This window comes from Crotalus tigris, unplaced genomic scaffold, assembly GCF_016545835.1.
Source record: "Crotalus tigris isolate CLP2741 ecotype Arizona unplaced genomic scaffold, ASM1654583v1 scf7180000024388.1695876, whole genome shotgun sequence".
NCBI lineage: Eukaryota > Metazoa > Chordata > Lepidosauria > Squamata > Viperidae > Crotalus > Crotalus tigris.
This window is the reverse complement of record NW_024100558.1, coordinates 335333-358612: the sequence shown is the minus strand read 5'-3', so window position 1 is coordinate 358612 and position 23280 is coordinate 335333. Positions and strand designations below refer to the sequence as shown.

Below are 23280 nucleotides of genomic sequence, written 5' to 3'. Positions count from 1 at the left end.
GCTCGCTGACCAATAACCAGCCAAGACACAGTGAAGGCCTTTTGTTTCGTTTATTGCAATAAGCGGGGAGAGAAGCTATCAAAGCTTGGTTCTCTCCAAAGTTTTAACCCAAAGTATCTCCTTCTTTTATTCATCCCTATCACCGGCCGCTACAGCCCTCCTCTTTCCCCATTGGCTGAGGTAGTATGAGGTTACACTCTTTCCGTCTGCCTATACACATTTCCTGATAACATACTAAATCATATTCACATATACAATAAGAATAAGAAAAAATAGACATTTAAATGGTTATTTTAAACTCAGTATATTTATGTTCTCATTTTAAACAATAAGTTCTTTTCCTGCTTTTCAATTCAATGTGCCTCTCTTCTTATCTTATTCAGCTTATTTTCCTTATTCTCCACCTTCCTGGCTAGCCATTTCCTTTATATTTTTATAGCTTCTCTTCTTCCTTTCTCAGACCCAACTATTTTTGCCTTATCTTACTTCCTTAATCTCTTCCTGACTCTCACCATCTGTATTTTTCTTATTCAATTAGCTTCCATTGTCTCTGAAGATTTATCATATTGATGTATATTTATCAATCCCCCCTGTATTTCTGTATACTCTGATGAATCTTCATTTTTGGCTATATTAGATAACATAAGTTGAATCTGTACATCTTCTCCAGAGATGTTTTTCGCTATGACCCCAATGTTTTGGTGCAAAATGAAATACAGCAGGGTAAACATTGGAGACAGACACAACACATAATACCTATCACAACTATAAACACTAGTCCTATAAATATTTGTTTTAACCATTCAAAATTGGGAAGCCAATTTGTTAACCAACTCCAATCACCCCACATATTTTCATACTTTTGTTCAGGAGCTTTGGCCACATTCCTGATTCCTTTTGCAATGTCCATCACTGCTTCATGATTGTCAGCTACCTTTAAATCCCACAAACAAATTTTTACCTTTATTTCCCAGGCTGTTCTGGTGTGTTGTCTTCAGTAATATTAGAAGTAGAATCCACCCTTCATGATTATTACACAGTATTTTCCACCCACAAATTGATCCACAATTAAAACAATAACAGCTACAGCAATCACAGTGACAATAACAAAAGATATACATTTACCACCTAATTCTTACAATGTACAATTCTACGTTTTCAGTTTCTAATGGTATGACTTCTGACTTAATTATTCATTTTATTTGTAACAAACAACTTTTACTTCTCTGATGAGTCACCACCAACATCTTTGTTCTTCGTCTGGGGTCACCTGAAATTCTAATAGAGATATTCAAAATAGGTAGGGGTTCTGGTCCACTACACATTCAAGTCCTTTTAAACGTGGCTTTCAGTCCTTGTCCTGGAATAACCGTCCACCCTCTTTCAGGTCCAGTCACCACCTTTGCTCATGTGTAGTGAGTCCAACCCTTCTCAGCCCTCCGGACAGCAGATTTCATATAAGGAACTTCCTTTCTTTGGTTGTAGAAGTTCCTCCTTCCATTTACGATTCAGCACCCACTGCCCCAGTTGGATCTTATGGACTGGAAATTCCAAAAGGAGTTGTTTGCACCACCAAGCCTTCCTGTCAAAGAGAAGACAGAGACCCCAGTACTTGTTCTACATTTAGCTATTTGTCTCCCTCCTTTGGGAGCCTTAACCCTTTATTAACCCTTTTACATATCAAACATCCCTCTGTAGCCCTTTGGGCTATCCCATAAATTCCAAGGGTAGCATAGAATTTCAAATACATTTCTACCTATGCTTTAATTCCCCAATATTTCCCCTCATATAGTTTTTGGATCACCATTCTTGCAGTACCTTGTGATAACCACAGAAACCCCTTAAGACCATTTTTGTTGTTTGGTAATTATAAATCTACTATATCCTCAATCCTTTTACTATCTATTTTCCTTTCCCCTTCAACTATAATATATTCTAGATATTTTACCTCCTTTCATACCAATTGGGCTTTATTTGCTAGACACCCTCAATCCTTTCTTCTGCCAAAAAGTTGCTTTCCCATTTCTTTATAATTCCCAGAATAAGATCTTACAAAATTGGGAAGCTACATAAAAATGTATTTGCTTCCACATCTTAAAAGGGGAGGAAAGAAAAGAAAGAAAAAAAATCATTTGTCCTGTATCAGATAGACTACACTTGTCCATGGAAGCTCTATCAAAAATTGTCACATTTTTCTTTCTCCTCCCCCTTTCACCCTGATTAGATACCATGTTACAAAAATATAACTCAATAAACTTATTGTAAATAACACATTCAGGATTTTAAAAGGTAAAGCACATAGGCTCACCAATTAGCATTGGGCCAACATTTCTGGAATGCCTTTTGTCTCAGGCAAATAACATTCAAATCACTCTTGTGGCAGCACATCAAAGAAACCAGGATAGCTAAGAAGACAAAAGATTGTCTCTCCCTTCCCCCTCTCACCAAACCAGACAGAGTAAAAATTTATACAAAACTTTTGCTTGAAACAGCCTTCAGGAGGAAAATTGCCATAACATTTACAAAAGTGGCTTGCCAATACCTCCTTCCTAGGGCTAAAAATAAACCAGCCCCAAAACACTCAGCCAACCCTCATGGCTAAAACAGGATTTGAACTCAAATCCAGCCTTGCAGCCTGTGGCTATAACCCTGAAACCAAATTGGTTTTCTATAAAGATTTCCCTCCCCCTCCTTGGCTCCAAGGAAAAGGAAAACAAATTGGACATACACAGTATGCAGCAATTAATCATCTTTTCTGCAGTAGCAAGGAGTCCCAAAGACACATATTTATCAGATGTTAAATAAAACATCATAAGATTGTTCCTTTGACAAGAATACCCTCAAATGCATTATTAAGGATAAATCCAAACTAAAATGCAAAGGAAAATCACTGAAGCATGCCACACATACAAAAACAGAATATCAGAGTTGGATGGGACATTAGAGGTCCTCTAGTCCAACCCCTTACTGAAACAGGAAACTCTATCCATTTCAGACCCTATCAATTTCTAACCTCCTCCCAAAAACCTCCAATAATTAAGCATCCACAGTTTCTGGAGACAATTATCCCACTGATTAATTATCCTTACAGTCAGGAAATTTTACCCAATTTCTGTTCTTAAAAAAAACAAACACACACATACACACAAACAAACATGCAGACAGAAACTGCCTCCCCCCCTTTTTCTTTTTTTTTTCTGCATCTTTTACTTTTCCAAGGCAGAAATTCTTGGGTTAAAAAAGTAACAAACTAAACATGTTTAAAAGAATTGCTCAAAAATTTCACCCCCCTTCAATAGCCCTTCCACCATGGGTTTTAAACCCATTCTTCCTTCCAATGTAATGTTATACTGTATCTGGTGAATTACTTCACCAGGGTTCTTTAAAGTCACCTTTAAAGGATCCATGAGTACCCCTCTTCTATTGCCCTCTTGGGCCCATATAAGAGGGTCCACTTTTCCTTGAGCTTCCTCACTGAAGGTCATAATATTTACAATTATTTCTCTTTCATTCCCCATAATAACAACCCCCAATTTACCAATTAAGTACCTCCTGGCCAAATTACAGCTCCATTTAACCAATACAAAGTTCAGGTCCTTTTACTACTGTCTGGACCATAGCAGATTTAAATATTGTTGCTTCTACTACATGTCCCCAATTCCCTGATCCTTAATCTTCCCTTTCCCAATTTGCATTCCTGGAGGTAAAAGTAAATCTGGTGGTCCAGAATCCACCAAGTACACCCTTTCCTCCTCCAGGGATCCAACCTTTAAGGTTTATCAGGGTTTCCTAAAAAGCTGAACCAGAAAACAGATTTGTCCCCTGACACCCCTAATCCTCAAAATTCACCAAATGTGCTAGTTCTTCCCCCTCCTTCCTCTTAAGGTACCGTACTCATTTTCCCAGTGTCCTTCCTCCTTACAAAAGGCACATTTATTTATTTATTTATTTAAGGACTGGTGCCAACTGGCTGTCCTCACCCCCAGCCTGCCTTACTGATTTCCCCATCCTCTTTGCTGGCCTGTTTGCAATAATTGAGCCATGAATTTTATCTTATCTTATGTTTATCTCTCTCCTCTTCTCACTTCGCATATACTTTCTGAGCCTCTTTTACCACTAATAAACCTTCTATTGTTTTAGTTTTCCATCTGTCTAATTTCTGCATTTGTACCCTAATACCTTCCCATGCTTTCCATTGGTCCTAAAAAAATTTCTAACCTATTTTCCTACTTCAATAGGATCTTCTATTAGTTTGGGCAATTCTTTCCTAGATTGCCTGATTTCAAAAGCTGTTAGGGGGGACAATTCCCCCCCCCCTTTGGATAGAGGTTTTCTCCTCTCTTGTTACCTTCCAAACTATAGGAACCTCACGAAATACATAGTTTTCTACTTAACTCTTTCACACAAAATAGCAGATCAGAGTTCTCGCCTTTCATCCTGGCCAGGCATAAAACTTCACACAGCTCCTTTCTTTCTCTCTCTCTCTTTCCCTCTCTTCCATCTGATTATTTCCATTCTTTTAACACCTTCCATTGTCCTTCTAATTACTAAGAAACTACCCTTCTTCACCCTTTCTTGCTTTTACACCAGACACAAAAAATTCCAAATGCTTCATCCCAGGCAAAACAATCATTCTTATTTTCAAGGAACTTTTTCAAAGCCAATGAGTTCCATCTCCCAAATTTTCCTTTTGGAATAAGACCTTGTTGTTTTGTATATTACTGTTAGAGGGTCTCTCCCTCCCCTCCCCCAGGTCTTTAGAAATGAGTCAATACAATCCCCAAACACACAGACCATTAAACATCATTTCCAGATCTTTAAATCTCCACTTTTACTCTTTTAGGGCACTTGTAGCTTGTTCTCCAGGCAGTGGGGAAATGCAAGGAGCGTTTCTGATGGACCTTATCCACTGCCTATCCATTCCCCACCCCTCTAAGCTAAGCTGAGAAGCCCAATTTAATTTGTTGGCTGGCCAAACATGTACTTAGGCCAAATATATACTGTAATGTATCATCCCTTCCTTTGTTCAAATGCCTTGTTTAAAGCATTGACTTAAAACACTTCAACATTCTCCCTAAGGGATTCCCATCTCTCTAAGGGGGTTCATTCCAGAATGTAAATACCTTTCCTCTTTTTCCTTATTGGCCGGTACACTGGCCGGGGAGGCGTCCCTCCTCTTCAAACTCTTATTGCCCATTAACACCTCTCTGATATACAGATACCCCTCTGGTATCTTACCTGTCAGGCTGAGTTGAAGTCCTTCCTTAGGTCGGCCGACTTTCCCTTAGGTTTTCACTGGGTCCTGGCTTTCCATCTCGGGATCTCCAATTCCTCCTTGTTTGAGCAGGGGCAATCCGAACTTTAGGGCTGGGAAAAACTTACCCAGGTGCGCACTCCCCTTTCGAATATTCCCGGCTGCCAAAGATGGAACGGATGCAAATCCCGGAGGAGCCCCCAAGGCTGTTATGTGCTCCTGGCTACTTTCCTTCGTGACCAGAGGCAAGCTCGCTGACCAATAACCAGCCAAGACACAGTGAAGGCCTTTTATTTCATTTATTGCAATAAGCGGGGAGAGAAGCTATCAAAGCTTGGTTCTCTCCAAAGTTTTAACCCAAAATACCTCCTTCTTTTATTCATCCCTATCACTGGCCGCTACAGCCCTCCTCTTTCCCCATTGGCTGAGGTAGTATGAGGTTACACTCTTTCCGTCCACCTATACACATTTTCTGATAACAATACAATAAGAATAAGAAAAAATAGACATTTAAATGGTTATTTTAAACTCGATATATTTATGTCCTCATTTTAAACAATAAGTTCTTTTCCTGCTTTTCAATTCAATGTGCCTCTCTTCTTATCTTATTCAGCTTATTTTCCTTATTCTCCATTCAACCTTCCTGGCTAGCCATTTCCTTTATATTTTTATAGCTTCTCTTCTTCCTTTCTCAGACCCAACTATTTTTGCCTTATCTTACTTCCTTAATCTCTTCCTGACTCTCACCATCTGTATTTTTCTTATTCAATTAGCTTCCATTGTCTCTGAAGATTTATCATATTGATGTATATTTATCATAGTGGCACTGAAAAAAGAGATTTATGAGTAGAGGAGTGTGGGAGAAGATCAAGAAAAGAGGGGGAGTAAAAGAGACAGGGTGGTGGCAGGTAGTAATAATAATAATAATAATAATAATAATAATAATAATAATAACAACAATAATAATAATAAAGTTGGAAGGGACCTTGGAAGTAATCTAGTCCAACCTCCTGCTCAGGTAGGAAATCCTATAACATTTCAGACAAATGGCTGTCCAGTCTCTTCTTAAAAACTTCCAGTGTTGGAGCATTCACAGCTTCTGGAGGCAGGTTGTTCCACTGATTAATTGTTCTCTTAGGGTAGAAATTTCTCCTTAGTTCTAGGTTGCTTCTCTCTTTGGTTAGTTTCCTTCTGTTGCTTCTTGTCCTGCCTTCAGGTGCTTTGGAGAATAGCTTGATTCCCTCTTCTATTTGGCAGCTCCTGAGATACTGGAACACTGCTATCATGTCCTCCTCATCCTTCTCTTCATTAAACTAAGCATACCAAATTCCAGCAACTGTTCTTCATATGTTTTAGCCTTCAGTCTCCTGATCATCTTTGTTGCTCTTCTCTGTACTCTTTCTAGAAACTCAACATCTTTTTTACATCGTGGTGACCAAAATTGGATGCAGTATTCCAAGTATGGCCTCACCAAGGCATTGTAAAGTGGTATTAACATGATCTTCACATGATTCTATCCCTCTGTTAATGCAGCCTAGCACTGTGTTGTTTTTTTTGGCAGCTGCAGCACACTGCTGGCTCCTATTTAAGTGATTGTCCACTAGGATTCTGAGATCTATCTCACAGTTATTACTATTGAGCAAGGTACCACCTATACTATACCCGTGCATTTGGTTTTTCTTGCCTAAATGTAGAACCTTACCTTTTTCCCCATTGAATTTCATTTTGTTAGATAGCCCCCAATGTTCAAGTCTGTTAAGATCCTTGACACAGCTGACTTGGCAAAGCAGCCAGGTGAGATGGAAGGAGAGAGGTTAGGAAATAAGAGAATGAGTCAAAAGAGATAGAAGTCAGAATATTTTTACAAGAGAGAAAAGTCTGTCTCTTAGGGTAGAAGTAGAAATCCTGCTGTTCCTGAACATATATAGACGCCACCTCAGCGAAAGCTACAGTATCTACGAATGAAGCCACTTTTCAAGGTTCAGTTTGTCAGTTCAGATACAGCTATAGCACATCACCATTTCCCCATAGTATCCTGTGGCAAAGAAGCTTTAAATTATGACTTCAAATCTGAATATAGCAATTTCTCGTAAGCCATAGCTTCTCAATGGACTTCAGTGTGAGACAGTTCTCGGGATTATAGATTGGATCTTTGGGAATTAACCCTGACCTCGATTGTTCCCGATTTTTCTTGCCTCTTTTCATGTGCTTTTCCTGTTGTAATCAAACTCTGGTCTATGCTTCTCTGCAAATCGGCATACGACGATTTGTGACAGGTGAGAATGGTGGCCAGGGGCTTTAATTTTTGAAGCTGGGGTTTATATTGTTGGAGTTGAAGTTGAAAGAGTATACTTTGGCTTTTATACTCTACAAAAATAGGTAGGGTCCAGGTCAAACACTAAGTTGGATTTAGGTTTAACAACATTAAAATTAAACATATGTGTTTGTCAGATTTGCACCGTTCCTTTCATTCAAGAATGCAAGGTGACATCCAAAAACTTTCTTTTTCAGTTTTTTTCCTTCACAATATCAAACATATGTGGTAGGTTGGCTAGAACAGCATAATGGCCCTCTTTGGCTGAGGGGGGGGAACCAGAACTTGAGCCTCACTTCTAATCCAGCACCTTAACCATTACACTCCACTGGCTAAATATAGTTAAAAATCTAGTAACAAAAACAACTATCTGTACAAGCAATTAAATAAAATTAAAGAATTAACTAAATTAAATAAATACAATTTACTCTAGTCTAGCAGAGGAGCTACCAAAATTGCGACTGCTCTGAGCAAATACTAAGTTAAAACTGGGGAAGGACCGCCCCAAGGAGGCGTGGTTGAACTTTGAACTTAGTCTCTCTGAGCAGGAAGGCTGAAATAACCCACCGGTGGATGCTACATCTGCATGCTGGAGAACAAATGTTAAGACATATGACTAAAGAATCTTAGGCCTGTGTTTTCTACTATAGCCTACTGTGCTAGGCTCCTAAGGGGGAAAATTATACTGTATCTTCTTGGCTTTCCTTATTACTTACTTTATTATCATTACTAAAGGAGAAGTGGAATCTGAACATATACACATAACACAATCTGTTATAATTAAGGGACTATTTGCATTACCTGTTCCTATAGCTCGCAGGTGCTGTTGTCAGCAGGGCCTAACCAGGCAGTTTTAGTGGACTGTCTGGCTGTTTGCCATTGCTGTTGTTCAGAGCATGGGAATTTCCCTCTCTGACAACCATTCCTGGATATCTCCTACTCGGAATATCTAGAGAGCAATGGCAGACAGTGAAACTCCTCAGACATCACAGGGTTCTGGAGTCCCCCGCACACAACCAAAGCGCAGATCTTCTGAATTGAGCGTGGGGGGGGGGGGAAGAAGAAGGCTAAAACTAAGCATTTAACCACCAAGGAACCCTCCAAAACTGCTGAGAGAGAGGCCTCGAGGAGACATCAGGCACTAGAAAAGGAATTTTCCAGGATGCAAAGGCTCAGGTCCACTGAGGCTGAAGTGGTTCCCCCTGTTTCACTGGACCGGTCCCCATTTGAGCCTCCAGGTGTGCCTTCTTATGATGCCCCCAGGGCTTGGTCTCCTCAAGGGGAAACTGAACAGGTTAGTCCCTATTCCTCTCCTCATTCCTCTCATCTTCCTCCTCCTCCAACTCCTCCTCCTCCTCCTCCTCCTCCTGTTTCTTCTATCACGCAACAAGTTCCAGAGGTCACACATTCTCCCACAGTGGTTGGTCCTCATTCCACAGATCAGGCCATGTGGGCAGAACAATTCCAGAGCTACATGCATCAGGCATTCAACCAATTTATGGCTTCTTCAATGAGTCAAGGGTTTCCCCAGGCACCACCGCCTCCGTCCGTACCTGTATCACAGACGGGGCGTGTTCAGATATCAGGTTCTGGCGCATCTGAAGCGTCATGTCAATTAGGAGAAGGTGAATCGGTGGACCTGGAATCGGTGGATATTCCCATGTCAGAGGATGACAAAGCTGCTTACACATAGAATAGGATTAAAAAACAAAAGAACAAATTATCAGCTAATTTGCGATATTCGGTGGGGCTTCGTAACTTCAGTTGTCTCAAGTGTTTTTCTGAAAAGCCAAGTTCTTAAGGTTTCTAAAATATACAGAGGAAGGGGGTTGTCACACTATTTAGAGGCTGTTGCAAAGGAGGGGGACATGACTGAGAAATCCTCACTATGAGGCCCCTGAGAATGGCATTCCTGTGGTGGTAGACCTTCAGCTTACCTTCTCTCCCAGATCTTTCTTAGTGGCAGATTAAATCTCCAGGTGGTCTTGGAGATATTCAGCCCCTGAGCAGTAGGGTTTTAAAGGTGACAACTAACACCTTGAATTGTGTCTGGAAGGTAACGAAGAACTAGTACATCTCCTAGTGATGGTACATGAGCAATCTTGGTGTTTTCATTATTCCCTGAACTGCTGAATCTGACCCAACTGGACTTTCCAGTTGGTCTTCAAGGGAAGTCCCATGCATAGAGAATTGCAATAGTCTTCTCTAAATTCCTCCTACCTGTCCTAGGCTTGGCAGAAATTATTTTGACCAACACTCCTACTCTCATTGCCTTCTTGATATCACGCTGTGCTATTGCCCCTGCCTCTTTAATTGGTTGTTTTTGTTGTTGGTGTAGAACTGAAAGGAGTGCCTGCTTTCCATTTATCCAAAGATAATTGTTTTGGGTTCAGAGTAGTAATTCAGTTGTTTGCTAAGCAGCAATTAGGAGGCTGGGAGAAGGCTGCATGGAGGCTGGTGATGCAGTTATTATCAGTATTGCTGGCTGGCTAGCATCTCCTCTTAGATTGGCAAGAGGCCAATGCTCCCTTCCACGCCAGTGGAAATTTACCAGTATTTGTTGGCAGCAGTGTTGCTGTGTCTGGCTAACTAGCAAATCTGGACAGAAGAAGTCGGATAAGAGCCATGTGCACGTGAAAGGAATCTGGAGAGATGCAGGATAGTCCTCAATTTACAACCATTTGTTTAGTAACCGTCTGAAATAACAGTGGCACTGAAAAAATGACTTGCAACTGATACACTTAACAACCACCACAGCGTTCCAAGGGTCACGTGATCATAATTCAGGTGATTAGCAATTGGCATGTATTTCACAATAGTTACAGTATTCCAGGGACACATGATTGTCCTCTGCAACCTTCCAACCAGCTTCCCACAAGCAGAGTCAATCGGGAAAGCTGAATTTGCTTGATTTACTTAACTGCAGTGATTTGCTTAACAATCTTAGTGTAAAAAAAAAAAGGGTGTAAAGTAGGGCACAAATCACTTAATAGTTATTTTGCTTAACAACAAAAATTCTGGTCCCAGTTGTGGTCATAAGTTGACATCCACCTGTAATGACTTCCTTCCTTCCTTCCTTTTCCTTCCTTCCTTCCTTCCTTCCCTCCCTCCGTTCCTCCCTCCATCCCTCCGTTCCTCCCTCCATCCCTCCCTTTTTATCTTGTCCTTTCCATCCAACTCCTCCATTTTTTCCCCATTGTAAAAGGGTTTTCTGGCATTTACAGATGTGGAATTGTGTTGGAAATTTGCATACCGTGCTGCTGAACCCAGGGAGAATAATGTTTGCTTGGGTCATAAGTAAAACATTCAGTGTTCAAAATGGTATGGAGTGGTGGTGGAATTAATCAAGCTTGATATCCTCAAGGATGCATCTTGAAGAAACTCAATCTTGGGAAGAGAGGAGGGAGGTGGTTCTTCTCAAGTACCTGAAATGATGTCACACTGAGGGTCAAGATCTGAAGTAAGTCACTTCAGAGTGAGCACATAAAATAATGGATTTAAGTTACAGGAAGGCGAATTCCTGATGAATGCTAAAAGAGAAAAATGTTCCTAGCTGTTCAATATAGAATAAGTTGTATCCTACCCATCACAGTTACACAATTCTGGAAATGAATACTACTGCTTTAATAAGTCACATTATTATTGCACTTATAGTCTTGCATGTTTCAAAGAAGGTCTTCTGAATCAAATCCCAAGTATTGCATAACTCTAGTCCAGTGGTGGCGAACCTATGGCATGCATGCCAGAGGCAGCACTCGGAGCCCTCTCTGTGGGCACACGTGCCGTTGCCCCAGCCTTGCCTTCTCCCCCTCCTCACCAGCAGCCCCCTGGAGTAGAATCCCCCACCGAGCAGAGCAGCGCAGCCAAGGACGTGGCAGCTAGGTAACGTAGACAAGAGTCTGCCCTCACACCCCATTACGCACAGTTGATGCTGCGGGGCGTGGACAGAGGGCATGGCCACAATGGTGCTGCTGGGCTGCCTGGGCAATCTGTGGTGGGCCCTGGAGGTGGTGAGTGGCCCTGCAGGCAGGCAGGGTGGAGGTGGGGCAGGGGGGGAGCGGGGGAGGGGCCAGTTTTTGGGCACTTGGTCTCTAAAATGTTCGCCATCACTGCCCTAGTCCCTAGTAATAGGGAGTAGAATCTTGTGGTCTCTGGCAATAGGGCTTGGTGCCTATCAAAAGGAGAGAATTCTTGTGGAAAACGGAAGGACTCTTAACGAATTCCAGAGGTTTTAGCAGAGAGATTTATTGCACAGGTTCAGAAGCTATAGCGACAAGCAATTCTGAACCTCAAGGGCGGGTTCAGACTTCAGTTTTATACTTTCCCTTTCTCAGGAACAAAGGAATACACATTGTAATACACATTGTAATACATTAGGTTCGTTTCTCATGGGTATACAATGGGGAGAGTTTGCTACATACATTGTATCCAAGTGTAACGCGCATTAGGTTAGTCACATACTACTAACACAGCATTATTCCAGTAATTATGCAGACACATAATTATTCTAGTGATTGTTCTTATTCCACATTATTCCCCCCTTTGGAAGTTTTCCTACTTAAACTTCCATCATTCTATCTCCAATTCAGGATCTTTAGGGGGCAATATTTTATATTCCCATAAAGCTAACATTGTTTCATGTCTTGCAGTTAATTGGGCTGTACTTTCTGAGATCCTCGAATCATTGCTACAATACAGGGAAGTAAGCAGGGAATCAAAATACATCCTAGAATTAACAAGATTGCTATAACTATGATGGTTTGTAGGCCTGGTAACTTTGGCCGCCATCCTGAAAATATGTCTTCCAAATTAAATCCTTTCCAGGTTTGCACCGGAACGTGAGTTAGTTTGACCATTTTGTCTGTTATGTCCTTCAACACTTTTCCTCTTTCATCTGTTTCGATGCAACAGTTTGTTATGTTGAATTTTCCACATACCCTTTCTTCTTTGGCCAACAGATAGTCCAAGGCTAACCTATTTTGCATAATATATGTCCTGGATTTCACATTTTCTTTGGCCAATTCAGTTAGTCCCTTCACTGTCTCATTAGTGATTAACTCTACCACCGCTTGTAACCTAATGAGCTTGTTGAGCATATAAATAGGGGTACAGTATCCATACATTCCATCCTCAGCCCAAGTAGCCGGACCATAAACTAGGATAATGTGGCAAGGTGGCCATTCATGTTCTTGCCAAGTGACTCCTGCGCATTGGGTGTGTGCACTTAGTTCCCTTCTTTGTCTTATATTGCCAACTTCATCATAGATGGGAACTCCAAGAATTTGCTTAGTTTTTAATGGTAACAGGAAAAATCCTGGTCAAATTATTCTCAATACACAAGATCCACACAAGTTCTTAGGTAGTTGTCCGTATGCCATTTTTCTGCAAATCCAGTACATTCCATCTGGGGCGAGCCAAGGGAGACTGGTATTTGTGGGGTCTTTTAGATATGGCACCCCAGATACGTTAGTAAGGGCATAATGATCCATAGTAGTGGTTTTGTTGGTTCCAGACCACCATTTACCGTTTTCCCAAGTCCCTGTGCATAGGAGGTTACGTACTGCTACACAAGATTCTGTTTTGTTTCTTGAGTAACATACATGTCCTACCAGGTTGGAAGTGAGAGTCCAATCACCATCTTTCCCGCTTGTATAGGTTAAACTATTATTCTCAGACATTTCTAGTACCTTGGTATAATTTAACTCTTGTTCCTCCCATGGCCATTTTTCTCCCATATTTGTTCCACCACAGACAAAACAGTTGGACATGTCTAAAGTATGGGCAATATCTTCAGCTAACTTAACAAAGGTATTGGCTACATGTCTAGGTATTTCAGGAATATTTAGTTTCTCCATTTTCTCATAATATGACCAAAATAATGACTTTTGTTCTGATCTTTTGGTTGCAGCTATAATTTTGATTTCTACCTCTGATATTGGGTCGTAGCCATTGGCATCTATTCCTATCCCAAACATCCAATTTTGTCTTTCCCATTTATTTTGTTCCAGGAACCAACTGCCATTCTTGACTGTGAGAGTCACCAAATTACAGTTATCCCTTCCACAGGAGTCTGCTTTTGTATTATTATTTTCAAACAAGATGTGTTCCATCTCCTTTGGGTCTTGGGTATGCCACTTAATACATGACCACCACTTACATCTGCCCGTGGAGACTGCACACCCATCCAGTGGGCACAAATACTTATGGTTTGGGATATAGCTGTGGCTTTGACTGATCCCTCCACAACCATCTATTGCAGCCCAATAATTAGCTGCCTTACAAACATCAAAGGTGACGCTAAAACTGGAGTGTGGGTTGGATTTCCATTGAGAGATCCCTAATAGTGCCTGGTCCCTAGAGCTCCTATCTGTTCTATGTGTTCGGATTTGTAAGGCCCAACTATCAGGATTAGACTTTGGGTTATAACACTGATCTTGGACCCCTTTTCTACAAACTTTATATGTAGTTCTATTGTATGTACAGGAGCTAGGGGAGCTATCTTGGCACCCTTCTGGTTTCATTGTATAATAAATCAAAGTCTTAGTTATCTGGCTTCCTTGTTTGTAATCTTGATGCAGTTTTGACAATCCCGGTTTCCCTGTGTTTTTGTTCTTTCTTTGTGTGTACTACTCAATAGTTTTCTATTAGAGGGTTTCTGTGATATGACCTCTCGTGTAGCCATTGCACTGATTTGTGTAGGAATATGTGTGTATATTCCCCATATTAAATAACTAACAGATATTATGAGCTGTAGAATCCTCATGTCTTCCACCATGCATAGAGAGACAGCTTCCAGAGTGTCTCAGCAAGGTCTGATGTTCACACCATGTGTTGAGAACCCATTGCCGGTAGGGTTTGACAGGGTGTATTTCTTGTAAATTTTAACACTAAAGGTTTGTCAGTTTTATTCATCTTGTAAGTTACTGGATCGGCAGGTGCAGCTGCTTTCAATCTACTCCAGTGGACCCAGGACTTTCCCTCCAAGGTTTTCACTGCCAAAGGAGAACACATGACAGCAGTCCTTTCCATCTTGGGCTCAAGGGATCTGATTTCCAGTGTTTTACCCATACTCTATCTCCTGGTTTGAACCCATGTGTTGCTGTGACCACTGGAGGGGGTTGTTGTTCCATCATATAATGGCGCAAATTTGAAACAGCTAAATTATGAAGCTGTAACTGATGTAACAATTTTTGTTGGTCTATCCCCCCCTTATGAGCCAAGTCCAGCCAGCCCTGACTGTGAGGTTTAAATAGACAAGGGGGACGGCCAAACATGAGCTCATAAGGACTAAGTAAAATCAACAACGACATAGTCCATTGGAAAATAAACGATTGGTTGTTGACCAGGTGGTACTATCGGTCCCTGGCATGCATTGGTTTGGCACAAATGGAACATTGAGAACATACTTGTGCCGTTAGCGAAGAAGCAAAGGGAAGATAGAAAAATCGTTCAAGCTGCTGTAATAATGCAGTTTTTCACAAATGTTGCTGCTTATGGCCTGAACAATAAGGGGGAGGGCAAGCGCAAGAGGAACAGCAATGCGTCCATTGGGAAGGGTGTACTAGCCTTTAACCCAGTGGTTCTCAACCTGTGGGTTGGGACCCCATTTGGGGTCGAATGACCATTTCACGGGGGTCGCCAAACAACGCAGTCCGCCATTTTTCCCCCTTTTCCTTACCTGTGCTACTCCCTTTTATTCTATTGCCTTTTGAAAGCCAATAGAATAGACTCCCTTGAATAGAGTCTAATTCTATTGGCTTTCAAAAGCCAATAGGAATTGTCCAGGCTGTCTCTGCCCTGCTGAGCCCGCCAAAAGTCCCATTCTGCAAACGGTGCTGCACCAGTTGAGTAGTCCTTGACTTACGACTGGTTGAGCAGTCCTCGACTTACGACCGGTTGGGGGTCGCGGCATTAAAAAGGTTGAGAACCACTGCTTTAACCAGTTCGGCTTGTACATCCTGCTTCAACTTTTGGCTTTCCTGTTTCGCATATGTAGGATCAAGTTGTTCTAAGTAAGTGTCTAAATACATGAACCTGGTGACATCCAATTGGAGGGGGGGGCTTCTAATGCAGCTCTTTTGGCTTCTTTGTCTGCCTTCCTATTGCCCTGGGTAATAAGGCTTGAGTCTTTTTGATGTCCAGGACAATGGATGATTGCAACTTTACACGGCAATTGAGCTGCCTTAATAAGTCTTTTAATCAAAGTTGCATATTGGCTAATCTTGCCTGTGGAGTCCAAATATCCTCTTTCTTTGTAGATTGCGGCATGTGCATGAATTGTCAAAAATGCATACTTGCTGTCCGTATATACATTTAAAATCATTCCTGCAGCTATTTCTAATGTTCGGGTTAGGGCATATAATTCTGCAAATTGTGCACTTGCTTGGCTAGGTAATTGTGCTGATTCTACAGTTGCAGTTTGAGAAACAATTGCGTAACCAGAGTATCTAATTCCTTGATCCATAAAGCTGGATCCATCAGTAAACCACTGAAAGTCTGGATTATGCGATGGTTGGTCCGTAATGTCAGGTCTGAAAGAATATTGTAGTTCTATTGTTTGCATACAGTTATGCACGGGCATAGTTGAATCTGGTATTGGCATAAGAATGGCCGGATTGAGAGTAGAGTACTGTTGCAGTGTAACTTGTGGATTTTCTAATAAAAGGACCTGTATCTTATGCATCCTTTGATTGCTAATCCATAAATGTCCCTTATAATAATTGTCTGCAGGGCATGATTAGTACAAACAGCCACCGGAGCAGCAAAGGTTAACTTATTTACCTCCTGTAGTAATAGCATAATTGCTGCTAGAATTTTTAAACATTGTGGCCATCCTTGTGCCACCATATCCAATTGTTTTGACAGATAAGCGACTGGGCGATTCCAATTTCCCTGCTTTTGGGTAAGGACTCCTAAAGCCACATTCTGTCTCACATCAACATAAAATGAAAACGACCTAGATATATCAGGTAGCCCTAGAGCTGGTGCTGTAGTAAGGGCTTGTTGAAGGTGTTTCATTGCTTGGGTCTGCTCTTGTTGCCACAAAAGGGGTTCCTTTTCTGGTCCTCTTAAAACTTGGTACAATGGTTCAGCTGTGAGAACGAAGTTAGGAATCCAAATTCTACAGAAACCTGTAATTCCCAAAAAGGCTCTAACTTCCTATTTTGTTTGGGGGATGGGAATCTGTAACACAGCTTGCTTTCTCTGGGGGCCCAGAGTTCTTTGTCCTTGTGATAGCTCATAGCCTAAATACATTACAGTCATTTGACATAATTGTGCTTTCGTTTTGGACACTCTGTAGCCACAGTCTTGTAACATTCGGAGCAGTATGGATGTGTTTTCAAAGCAATCCTCCCTGTTTTGTCCAGTTATCAGAACATCATCCACATATTGAAGGCAACAGTCTTCTTGTCTGACTAACTTCAAATATGCAAGATCTTGGCCTAAAGCTTGACCAAAACACGTAGGTGAATTCTTAAAGCCTTGTGGTAGTCTAGTCCAGGTATATTGAGTCTTAACTTGTGTCTTTGGATTAGCCCATTCAAATGCAAAGATTGGCTGACAATTCTCAGCTAAAGGTATGGTGAAAAATGCATCCTTTAAGTCCACAACTGAAAACCATTTAGCGGATGCAGGTATTGTACTTAAAAGAATATATGGATTAGGAACAGTCACGTGTAGGGTTAAGGTCAATTTATTAACAGGGCGGAGATCTTGTGCCGGTCTCCACTGTCTGTCGGGCTTACGAACAGGTAGAATTGCAGTATTCTAGGGTGACTGAATTTTTCTAATGATTTTTGCTATCAAGTATTTTTGGATTAATTCTTGAATGGCAATAGCAGCCTCTGAAGTACAGTATCATTGAGGCACTCTAACAGAATATGCTTGTGGTTTTAGTTCCATCATAACGGGCGTGGCGTATTTCGCAAATCCTAGGGGGTTATCCTCTGCCCACAGTAGTGGGACATTAAATTGTTGCCACTTAGTACCTCCTACTTCTTCTGTCACTATCATCAAGCGCCATATTTCTTCCACTGGGTGGCGCACTTGAATTAATTGCTTCCCATTGTCAAAGGAAATGGTTGCTTTTAACTTATTTAGCAAGTCTCTTCCAAATAATAGGACAGTCTGGGACATATAAAAATTGATGTTTACTATTCCTTGTCCCACTTGGCATGTTAGGGGTTCCAGGAGTGGTCGAAATTGAGTTTCTCTGGATATTCCCTGAATTTGGATGGTCTGGTTTGATGGCTTGCCAATAGATTTATTTAGGACCGATCTGGTGGCTCCCGTGTCAACTAACATTGGGACAATCTGTCCTCCCACCTGTATTTTAACAATGGGCTCCGGGGGTGGGACCATAGAACCCTGTCCTCTTCAGTCTCCCCATTCCATGTTGGCTAAGCTGATCATGTTTTCTTCTCTTTCTTCCGTCTGACTGGGATAGGGTGGACTCCCTTTTCCCCTGAAGCTTCCCTTACAACTTCTTTGGAAAGTCCCTCTAAATCCTCGTCCTCTTCCATACTGGCAAGATTGTCCCTTAGGTTGGCCATTCCTCTGGGGGCACTCCCTTTGTCAGTGTCCTTCCTGTTTACAGATGGCACATTGGTTGGGTCCAATACGCATCCCCCCCAAGGCCACTGCTAACATTTCAACCTTCTTTTTTTCTTTCTGATCTGACTTACGTTCTTCTTCCTTTTCACGGTTACGGAACACTTTCTGAGCTATTTCCATGATCTCTGCTATATTCTTCCCTAATGCCCCTTCTTTGTGTTGTAACTCTTTCTTTATGTCTGGGGCATTTTGGGTGATAAATCTTTCAATTAGGAGTGGGTGATTTTGTGCCACCTCCATATCAAGACCTGTGTTTACTCTATAAGCTTCTATCAGTTGGCTGAGAAAAGCGGTTGGTGACTCATTTTCATCTTGCCAAATACTAGTTATTGCAGCATAATTAACTGGACGAATTGCGGCTTCTCTCAGGGCTTCTAAACACAAAAGCCGATAATTCTGCAACAAAGTTTGGTGTTGTCCATCGTTAGCATACTGCTTCGGTATCTCTGCTTGCCTGATAATTCACTCCCCCATCAGGGTGTCGGCGGGCAAGTACTTTTAATTCTCCTAACCTATATTTCTCTCTCCCCTCCATATCCAGTAAAGTAGAAATAAGTTGTTGCATATCATCCCACATGGGGTTATGCGTCTGAATAATGGTGGAGAATAGGTCTATTACTTCTTGAGGTTTTTCTCAAAATGGTCCATATTGCCGACGCCAATTGAGTAGATCAGTGGTTGTAAAGGGAACATACTGGAGCATCGGAATATTGGTGTTGTTTGGTCCAGGGACCAAAACTTCTCTTAGAGGGGCTATCATTTCTTCTGTTTTTACCCTCGTTTTACTTATAGACTAGAAACTAATGTTTTGCTGTCATTGCTATCTAAGTCCTGATCTTTCTTCTGAATGGTTTTATCTTTTTTTATCTTTCTTTTCACACCGGCTTCTGGTTGAAGGTGGACTTCATTTCTTTCAACTAGAGGGGGTGGAATTTGCTGATATTCCCCCCTTCTTTTCTAGAAACATAGGGCGGGGGCCTGACAACTTCCTCCCTTTCTTCCTGGCTCAAAATCTTAGCTTTTGGCTTTTTGGTTTGCCAAATATATTTTAGCACATTCTATCTGACACTTTGCTAACCATCGAGGCTTTTCTTCAATATTGATCTGCCATTGGTCTATATAGGGATATTGGTCCCAATGACTACTTCCAGTCACAATTTGATGAACCCATGCCACGAGTTCGGGATTCTCCAATCCCTCTTTGGACCACCCTATGCCAAAGGTGGTCCATTCAGATTCACAGAATCTTTTTAACATGGCTGGATTTGGTCATGGATCCCCATAATCCCTAGAAAACCCCTTTTTGAAATTTCCTAACATACACTGAAGCAGCGTCTGACCAATGCCCTTCTTAGTCTGGTTTCCTCCCATTTCTCCCTAACACACTACCACCGACCTGGAGTGCCGGATGTTCCAATGGTCACTCTTCAGGAAATGCAATGGTTTAACCTTCCACACAATCCTTCCTATTGAAGACTTAAGGACGCCGCCTTGTCTTCTAGGGGGTGATCAATCCCCTCTTCCGATCCAAACGGGATCAGGTATCCCCTTTTATATTACTTGCCTGCAGGCATTCCAGACCCTTCCGCGGATTAAAGATCCATCTGCTACCCTCGTTGGATCCTTGACTGGAGTGCTTCGCTGGCGGGTGAGTTCCCCTCCCGTCCCGTCGAGGTCTCCCCTTAGACAAAGGCCACGGAGCCAGCTTGGAGGAGTCGTTGTTAGGAGAGAGGCTACCCACCAGGGCAGTCCATCTGGAAGGTCAACGGCCTCTTCCTAAGAGTCCCAGCGGAGTTGCCAGAATTCTTGTGGAAAACGGAAGGACTCTTACGAATTCCAGAGGGTTTTAGCAGAGAGATTTATTGCGCAGGTTCAGAAGCTATAGCGACAAGCAATTCTGAACCCCGAGGGTGGGTTCAGACTTCAGTTTTATACTTTCCCTTTCTCAGGAACAAAGGAATACACATTGTAATATACATACATTAGGTTCGTTTCTCACGGGTATACAATGGAGATAGTTTGCTACATACATTGTATCCAAGTGTAATGCACATTAGGTTAGTCACATACTACTAACACAGCATTATTCCAGTAATTATGCAGGCACATCATTATTCTAGTGATTGTTTTTATCACACATTAACATGATTGACAGTTTATATTATAGGTCAAAAGAGCATGAAGACAACTTGGGAAAGAGGAAAAAGTGAACTTAGGTCTGTAATAGTTGAAGCCCTTAAAGTGAGCTTGGCAGCTCATTCCTGTAGACCAGTGTTTCTCAAGTTGTGAGAAACTTGAGAAACACTGAAGTTGTGTGAACTTCAGCTCCCAGAACTGAGTTATATCAGTTTGGTATACAAGCCTTTTCTGCAGTGGCCTCCACCCTGTGAAATCATCAAAGTAAGGTTGGCCCCATTTGGGGCCCATTTTTGCTGACCTTCTGGAAGTCCCTCAACCCAGATCTGGTTGTGTCAACAGATCTGGGGTTTGCAAGGGAACAGTGATCTGATGAGATGGTTCCACTGTTGATAATCTGATGCTCTCTCTTTTCATGTTAATATTAATGTTTGTACTTTTAATGTTTTTTTAAAAAATTTAACAGTTCTGAAAGCGGTTCTAGAAAACTTCCAAGGTCCCTTCTAGCTCTGTTATTCTGTTAGGATGGGTGGCCATATAAAATAGGCAGGCAGGCAGGCAGGCAGGCAGGCAGGCAAACAAATGAGGTATCTGTGAACTGCACTTGAGGGAGATGTTATCTTTTTAAGGTCCCCTTCTCTATTTTTAAGATAAAAAGAGAAATCGGTACGCCAGAATTTCCACCCTTCCCAAAGTCTTTCTCCTAAGCCTGAAGTCACTTTGGTGAGATAATCCATATAAATTGTCCAAATACCCACATAAATAAATGGCAGCCTTTTTTGTATTTATTTGGTTACTCAAACAATATATATATGTAGATTATCTCACCAAGGTAACCCAAGGCAGCGGAGAAGGATTAAGTCCAAAGAACCATACTATAAATAATAAAAATCAATACAACCATTTAACCCTGCGTCTCCTGGAGATGTTGTCATGTTGCTGCCACACCCCTGTGCCCTTTGGTAGCCAAAAAAAATTGGCCAAAAGAAGAAGAGCAAAATAGGACTATGGGTTACAAAAAGGTTGACTCTCCCTGCCTTAAAGTGTTGCTTTAAGCTCCAATAGAACATCACAGCTTCTCACCCTTCAGGCTTTTGTTCCTGGTGCCCATTTCGTATTGAAACTGCATCTTCTTTTGTCACCATTGTCTCTTTGCCTTCTCATCCCTGTTTTCTTCAAATGCAAGAGATGGGTTGCCATGGGAACAGTTTCCTGGTTAACAGGCAGCGTTCCATCGATGCTCATGCATAAGCTGCAGGAAGTCGGGTGTCTTGAAATGCCCTTTGCATGCCGGGTGTTTGGAAGAGCCCTCTGTCTTTGGTTTGCTGGCCGAGCAGCTCAAGGTGTGGCTGAACTCAAACCCTATGAGGTGATGCCTCTGGGAGAGGTCATGGCTGAACATCTGAACTGGGAAGCTGCTCGGGGAGGCAGCAGAGGTGACAGGATCAGTCGTATGATGCCTTGATTTTGCAAGAAGGAGACATGTCACAGCACCAGCATTGCTTGTGCTACCAAATTCATATGTCCCACATTTTTGCAGGCTTTATCTGCATGCAGTTTTATTTCAACTAATATAGAAATATAGAAGGCTGGTTTATGTCAGACCATTGGTTCTCCTTCCTTCCTTCCTTCCTTCCTTCCTTCCTTCCTTCCTTCCTTCCTTCCTTCCTTCCTTCCTTCCTTCCTTCCTTCCCTCCCTCCCTCCCTCCCTCCCTCCCTCCCTCCCTCCCATATAAGTCCAAAACACATGCAGAGGTAGGTTTCCCCATAGATCCTTCTGACCTCCCCAATATTATTTCAGCATTTTTGAGTAGGATGTCCTGTAGATTCCCAGACTCTGAAAGACTTTTCAGCTTCCAAACCAAAAAAGAAGAAAGACTTATCCATCTTAAAACCATAACAATGGAGATTATGGTATGTGGATACCTGTCTCTCAGCAAATCCCACTGTTTCCTAAAATTATGAAAAAAGTGTGCCAAACAAGAAAGAGAAAAATGTCTTATTGGCACTTCTCAGCTTGCAAAGATTGTTATGCAAACATCAAGTGTGACACTTTTGGTCAAGTATCACTCATTTCTATATTATCTATTAATTTTCTGGAAGATCTTTTCTTAATGGTGATGGCTGGCATGAAGAGGAAGTGAAATCTTGTTTATTCCTGTTTCTTCTCCAGACTACATTCAGGGTGAGCAGTACAAATATTTATAGATTTATACAAATAAAACATAAGAAGACAGGAAGGGTTTTTTTTAATGAAGGACTTTATGAACTAATGAACAAGGAAGAAACATATTTGACATTCAGTGGTACTTTGCAGCTCTTAAGATTCTGGAAAAACATCCCCTCCCCCCCAAAAAACCTCCCAGTTTTTTAAATAATTGGTCTCCCAGAACATTCTTGGAGAAGTGTATGATAAAAAGCCTTTCTTTTTTCTTTTCATAAGATCATGTGTATTTATTTTAGATAACAATAAATTGTGGTGATTTCAATATACAGTAAAATGACAGTCTAGGGTTTTGTAGTATATATTCAATTGATTATTTGATCAATGGAATAATGAAGTAGTGAATTCTACATGTTATGACACTTGTAAATTCCTTGTTATTTATTGATATTTTGTTATACAGCCATTATGCCTTTCATTGTTTTCTTCTTTCTTCTTGGGTAGTTATTTATTTATTATTTTTCACACGTTTTAAAGAATATCAATAAAGAAGTCAAAATACTGGCCACAACCTGATGATCTAAGCCTCCTTTTTTACATGTGTTGGGAGGAACTCCCCCGTTCGGTTCTTCCAGCCGGGATTCTCCTTGACAGCGCAGTGCAGAAGAAATAGATTGTGAAGCCAGCTACCAGAAAGAGGTTTTATTTCGAGGATCAGCGTTGAGTGACAATTCAGCTTGCGTCCCCGGCTAGCTAGACAGAGTGATCTTTAAACAGGGGTTTTTATACCCTTTTGTG

At 41.5% G+C, this 23280-nt stretch overlaps 1 protein-coding gene and 1 long non-coding RNA gene across 3 annotated transcripts in view; one reads left to right on the top strand and one right to left on the bottom strand.

Moving 5' to 3' along the window:
- The window catches only part of SDC3 (syndecan 3), a 183347-nt gene that overhangs the window by 69352 nt on the left and 90715 nt on the right, over positions 1-23280 (top strand). The window lies entirely within an intron of this gene.
- Positions 1362-21944, bottom strand: LOC120301655. Its single transcript, XR_005554969.1, has 3 exons — positions 21402-21944; positions 9122-9247; positions 1362-1582 (listed from the first exon to the last, which is right to left on the bottom strand). It is a non-coding gene; the product is annotated as an uncharacterized LOC120301655 (long non-coding RNA).